This window comes from Staurois parvus, unplaced genomic scaffold (genome assembly GCF_062004578.1).
Source record: "Staurois parvus isolate SC_StPar_1 unplaced genomic scaffold, SC_StPar_1.0 ptg000956l, whole genome shotgun sequence".
In the NCBI taxonomy this organism is placed as follows: domain Eukaryota; kingdom Metazoa; phylum Chordata; class Amphibia; order Anura; family Ranidae; genus Staurois; species Staurois parvus.
Window position 1 is genome coordinate 677,043 of NW_028318752.1, and position 6,121 is coordinate 683,163.

At 46.9% G+C, this 6,121-nt stretch overlaps 1 pseudogene; it reads left to right on the forward strand.

The window, feature by feature from the left end:
• Positions 1-223: 223 nt before the first annotated feature.
• LOC149441710 (uncharacterized) lies at positions 224-5,370 on the forward strand (annotated as a pseudogene).
• The last annotated feature ends 751 nt before the right edge of the window (positions 5,371-6,121 follow it).

The window sequence follows — 6,121 nt, forward strand, 5'->3', positions numbered from 1 at the left end:
GATTTCTGAACGATTTTCTGTTCAAGACCTAAGAATAATCGACCAATTTTTGCTCTGTTAGCGGGGCAATGGCACCGGTCGATTTTCGCGGTTCCTCCCCATTTCATCTATCGGGAAAATTTGTGAAAAACAACCGATTTTCGAAATCATTGGTGGCCCCATCGGATTACAGAACGAACGACGTTTTCGATTTTCGATCGAAAAATCGTTCGGAATTGGACCCATGTATGGCCTGCTTAAGTTCCCAAGCAGTATGGATAGTAATGACCCCGCCCGCCACTTCCCGGCTCCGCTTGTTTCATCCGAAGTCGTCCTCCCTGCACAAACGGCCCCGAGAGTCGCCCCGGCCCCCGAGGTGCGCATGAACACGCATGTACGGGTGACGGCGCGCCTCCGTTTCCGCGACATCCGAGCGCCGATTAGCGAGGAATCCGAGAAGCCGTTTGCCAATTATTTATTTATAAGCCCCTCTCCTGGCTCATGATTTCCATATAAACACAGCCGACGGCTAATTACTGACACGGCTCCTGATTGCTAATGAATTCCTTCCCGGCACCCAGATGACTCAACTCTGCGCCGAGCCGATCGGAATGTGACGCGGGGCGATCGTCAGAGAGGGGAATCCTTCTACAAGAAGACCTATGGAGACAGAGAAACACGATTTATAGTTTGAGGGGTCACTCCACCCCAAACACCTTTTGTGTCCATTATGAGGGGTTCCCACCATCTCTGTGCTGAGTTCCCAGGTCTGTACACCCGCTGTGCCCATTATGAGGGGTTCCCACCATCCCTGTGCTGAGTTCCCAGGTCTGTACACCCGCTGTGCCCATTATGAGGGGTTCCCACCATCCCTGAGCTGAGTTCCCAGGACTGTACACCCGCTGTGCCCATTATGAGGGGTTCCCACCATCCCTGTGCTGAGTTTCCAGGACTGTACATCCGCTGTGCCTATTATGAAGGGTTCCCACCGTCCCTGTGCTGAGTTCCCGGGTCTGTACACCCGCTGTGCCCATTATGAGGGGTTCCCACCGTCCCTGTGCTGAGTTCCCGGGTCTGTACGCCTGCCGTGCCCATTATGAGGGGTTCCCACCATCCCTGTGATGAGTTCCCGAGTCTGTACACCCGCTGTGCCCATTATGGGGGGATCCCACCATCCCTGTGCTGAGTTCCCGGGTCTGTACACCCGCTGTGCCCATTATGACGGGTTCCCACCATCCCTGAGCTGAGTTTCCAGGACTGTACACCCACTGTGCCCATTATGAGGGGTTCCCACCATCCCTGTGCTGAGTTCCCGGGTCTGTACACCCGCTGTGCCCTTCATGAGGGGTTCCCACCATCCCTGTGCTCAGTTCCCAGGTCTGTGCACCCGCTGTGCCCATTATGAGGGGTTCCCACCATCCCTGTGCTGAGTTCCCAGGTCTGTACACCCGCTGTACCCATTATGAGGGGTTCCCACTATCCCTGTGCTGAGTTCCCGGGTCTGTACACCCTCTGTGCCCATTATGAGGGGTTCCCACCATCCTTGTGCGGAGTTTCCAGGACTGTACACCCTCTGTACCCATTATGAGGGGTTCCCACCATCCATTATGGATTTTACATACATTCTTTTTTTATGGAAAATGTAGCAGGAGCTGGACCGGGACACCCAAAACTCCCAGGTGGACAGGAACAGCGTCAGGAATTCTGGTCGGGGACATTGTTCAGGCACTTCCTGTTAAAGGGTGACAACTCTCCCTCCCTATCTTCAAATTACGTTCTTGCGTTGTCACCTGTCTCCTGGGTTTCCAATGACTACAAGTCACTGGACACATTTTGTACAGACACGGTCCACTGCCATCACCGTCCAAAAACCCGCCCTGAGAAATGCCGTGCCGCCATAGCCGGGGTATGTGTCGTTGGGAAGTGGGTGCAAAGAGGCTGCAGGAGATCAGCAGCACTGAGAAGCAGCAAAGCACAACAAAGGTTAAAGCAAGCATTTTGTGAAGGCAGCTTTTTGCGCAGTGCAGAGAGAGCGCTAGATGACATTCCGCTCTGGCTGACATCGACTTTATATACAGATGTATTAAACCCGCAGCGAAGGCATGGCAGGGCGACCTCGGTGACACCGCCTTGTTCTGGATAATGGCGTCTCTAAGGGAACGACAAGCCATCCGTATGTTTTATTCATTGTGTTACTTTTTTATTTTCCACATTCGTACGGATTCTTGTGTTGTCAGAAGTTTAGCTCTTCCACAGAAAGTTTTTATTTTATAAAGTGGAGACTTTGTACGCCGAGCTGGAGACCGGAGATGAAACAACCGACCAACACGTTTCACCGGTTGTGTTTGGTGCTGGTTACAAAGAATTCCTGGGATTGGAGACGTCAGGCCTAGAAAGAACTGTCGGTGTCCCCTATATAATAGCAATTCCTAATTACCTCGACGCTATGCTCAATTTCTTATTACAGTGATGACTTACTTCGTCAGGGGCAGATTTGCTTTTCTTCATCATGGGCAGATTTGCATTTCTTCATCAGGGGCAGATTTGCTTTTCTTCGTTAGGGCAGATTTGCTTTTCTTTGTCGAGGACAGATTTGCTTTTCTTCGTCAGGGGCAGATTTGGTATTCTTCGTCAGGGGTAGATTTGCTTTTCTTTGTCAGGGGCAGATTTGCTTTTCTTTGTCAGGGGCAGATTTGCTTTTCTTTGTCAGGGGCAGATTTGCTTTTCTTCATCAGGGGTAGATTTGCTTTTCTTTGTAAGGGGCAGATTTGCTTTTCTTCGTCGAGTACAGATTTGCTTTTCTTCATCAGGGACAGATTTGGTATTCTTCGTTAGGGGCAGATTTGCTTTTCTTTGTCAAGGGCAGATTTACTTTTCTTCGTCAGGACCAGTTTTGCCTTTCTTCTTTTTCTTCGCCCCTCTTTGTCAGGAGAAGTTTATCCTTCATCGCTTGGGGCAGTTTCGCTTTTTTTCATCAGGGGCAAATTTGCTTTTTTTTTTATATAGGGGTAGTTTTCTCTTCTTCATCAGGGGCATATTTGCTTTTCTATGTTGGGGCAGTTTTCCCTTCTTCAAGGGCAAATTTTCTTTTCTTCATTGGGCAGATTTTCTTTCTTCATTAGGAGCAGTTTTGCCCCCCTTTGTCAGGAACAGTTTACCCTTCATCATATGGGGCAGATTTGCTTTTCTTCATCAGGGGCAGATTTGCTTTTCTTTGTCAGGGGCAGATTTGCTTTTCTTCGTCGAGGACAGATTTGCTTTTCTTCTCTCTCTTCACCGCTGTTTGTCAGGAGCAGTTTATCCTTCATCGCTTAGGGAAGTTTCGCTTTTTTTCATCAGGGGCAAATTTGCTTTTTTTTTTATATTGGGGCAGTTTTCCCTTCTTCAAGGGCAAATTTTCTTTTCTTCATTGGGCAGATTTTCTTTCTTCATTAGGAGCAGTTTTGCCCCCCTTTGTCAGGAACAGTTTACCCTTCATCATATGGGGCAGATTTGCTTTTCTTCGTCAGGAGAAGGTTTCCTTTGTCAGGGGAGGTTTTCACTTTTTTTTTTAATCAGAAGCAGTTTTTCCCCCTCCCTCTTTGTCAGGAGCAGTTTATCCTCCATCGCTTGGGAAAATTTCACATTTATTTGTCAAGAAGCCAATTTTGCTTTTCCTCGTTGGGGCAATTTTCCCTTCTTTGCCAGGGGCAGATTTGCTTTCTTCATTAAGAGTTCTCCTTTCTTAGTGAGCAGTTGAGAGAGAGAGAAGCAAGAAGGAGGGAAGTAAAGATAGAGAGAGAAGCAAGAAAGAGGGAAGTAAAGAGAGAGAGAAGCAAGAAAAAGGGAAGTAGAGAGAGAGAAGCAAAAAAGAGGGAAGTAAAGAGAGAAGCAAGAAAGAGGGAAGTAAAGAGAGAAGCAAGAAAGAGGAAAGTAAAGAGAGAGAGAAGCAAGAAAGAGGGAAGTACAGAGAGAGAGAAGCAAGAAAGAGGGGAGAGAGACAGAAGCAAGTAAGAGGGAAGTAAAGAGAGAGAGAGAAGCTAGAAAGATGGAAGTAAAGAGAGGGACGCAAGGAAGAGGGAAGTAGAGAGAGAGAAGCAAGAAAGCGGGAAGTAGAGAGAGGAGATTTGCTTTTCTTCGTCAGGAGCAGGTATTCACTTTTTTTTAAATCAGAAGCAGTTTTGCCCCTCCCTCTTTATCAGGAGCAGTTTATCCTCCATCGCTTGGAGAAATTTCACATTTATTTGTCAAGAGGCCAATTTTGCTTTTCTTTGTTGGGGCAATTTTTCCTTCTTCACCAGGGGCAGATTTGCTTTCTTCATTAGGAGTTCTCCTTTCTTAGTGAGCAGTTGAGAAAGAGACAGAAGCAAGAAGGAGGGAAGTAAAGAGAGAGAGAGAGAGAGAGAGAGAAGCAAGAAAGAGGGAAGTAGAGAGAGAGAGAAGCAAGAAAGAGGGAAGTAGAGAGAGATAAGCAAAAAAGAGGGAAGTAGAGAAGCAAGAAAGAGGGAAGTAAAGAGAGAGTGAGAAGCAAGAAAGAGGGGAGTAAAGAGAGAGAGAAGCAAGAAAGAGGGAAGCAAAGAGAGAGAGAAAAGCAAGAAAGATAGAAGTAAAGAGAGAGGGAGAGAAGCAAGAAAGAGGAAAATTGAGAGAGAAAGAAACAAGAAAGAGGGAAGGATAGAGAGAAGAAAGAAAGAAAGAAAGAGAAAGAAAGAAAGAAAGAAAGAAAGAAAGAAAGAAAGAAAGAAAGAAAGAAAGAAAGAAAGAAAGAAAGAAAGAAGGGAAGTAGAGAGAGAGAAGCAAGAAAGAGGGAAGTAGAGAGAGAGAAAGAGAGAGAAGCAAGAAAGATGGAAGTAAAGAGGGAGAGAAGCAAGAAAGAGGGAAGTGTACAGAGAGAGAAGCAAGAAGGAGGGAAGTGTAGAGAGAGAGAAGCAAGAAAGAGGGGAAGTAGAGAGAAAGAGAAGCAAGTAGAGAGAGAGCAAGAGGGAAGAAAAGAGAGAGAGAGAGAATCAAGAAAGAGGGGGAAGCAAAGAGAGAGAAGCAAGAAAGATGGAAGGAGAGAGAGGGGAGGGAGAGAGAAGCAAGAAAGATGGAAGGAGAGAGAGAAAGAGAGAGAAGCAAGAAAGATGGAAGTAAAGAGGGAGAGAAGCAAGAAGGAGGGAAGTGTAGAGAGAGAGAAGCAAGAAGGAGGGAAAGTAGAGAGAAAGAGAAGCAAGTAGAGAGAGAGCAAGAGGGAAGAAAAGAGAGAGAATCAAGAAAGAGGGGGAAGTAAAGAGAGAGAAGCAAGAAAGATGGAAGGAGAGAGAGGGGAGGGAGAGAGAAGCAAGAAAGATGGAAGGAGAGAGAGAAAGAGAGAGAAGCAAGAAAGATGGAAGTAAAGAGGGAGAGAAGCAAGAAGGAGGGAAATGTAGAGAGAGAGAAGCAAGAAAGAAAGAGGGGAAGTAGAGAGAAAGAGAAGCAAGTAGAGAGAAAGAGAGAGAGCAAGAGGGAAGTGTAAAGAGAGAGAAGCAAGAAAGATGGAAGGAGAGAGAGGGGAGAGAGAGAAGCAAGAAAGAGGGAAGGAGAGAGAGAGAGAGAGAGAGAGAGAGAGAGAGAGAGAGAAGCAAGAAAGAGGGAAGTAAAGAGAGAAAAGCAGAAACGAGATGAGTGAGGAGGAGGAGGGAGAAAGATAGAGATGAGGGAGAAAGAGAAGGAATGAGAGGGATAAGAGAGAGATGAAAGAATTAAGTGAGGAAGAAGAGATGATAAAGAAAGAAAATAGAGAAAGATGAGAAATAACTGAGTCACATATTCTTCCAGTTAATAAATGCCGGCTGTGATATGGGAGATGGCTGTCTATAATTGGAGCTGCAGAGAGTCTTGTGACTACTCCCTTCTCCAATTCTGCTTTGAACAAAAAGACCCCTGACCTATATTAAGTGTCGATGGCTCTTCCTCTCTCACCACCCCCCCACCTCAGGCACTAGCCTAGTAGTACCTCTTAGTAAATTCATGCCTGGACCCCTCACCTCCGAGCCCCGGCCTCGAGCACATTACAGAGCCGAGAATCACCTCTTCCTTCCTGCTTCAAACAAAAGCTCTTGAAAGCTCCTCGTTACTGTCTCTGACGAAGCTCCCCGCCGCCACACGGACCGCGCACCGCGCTCAAAAAGTGGCTTTCAAACGC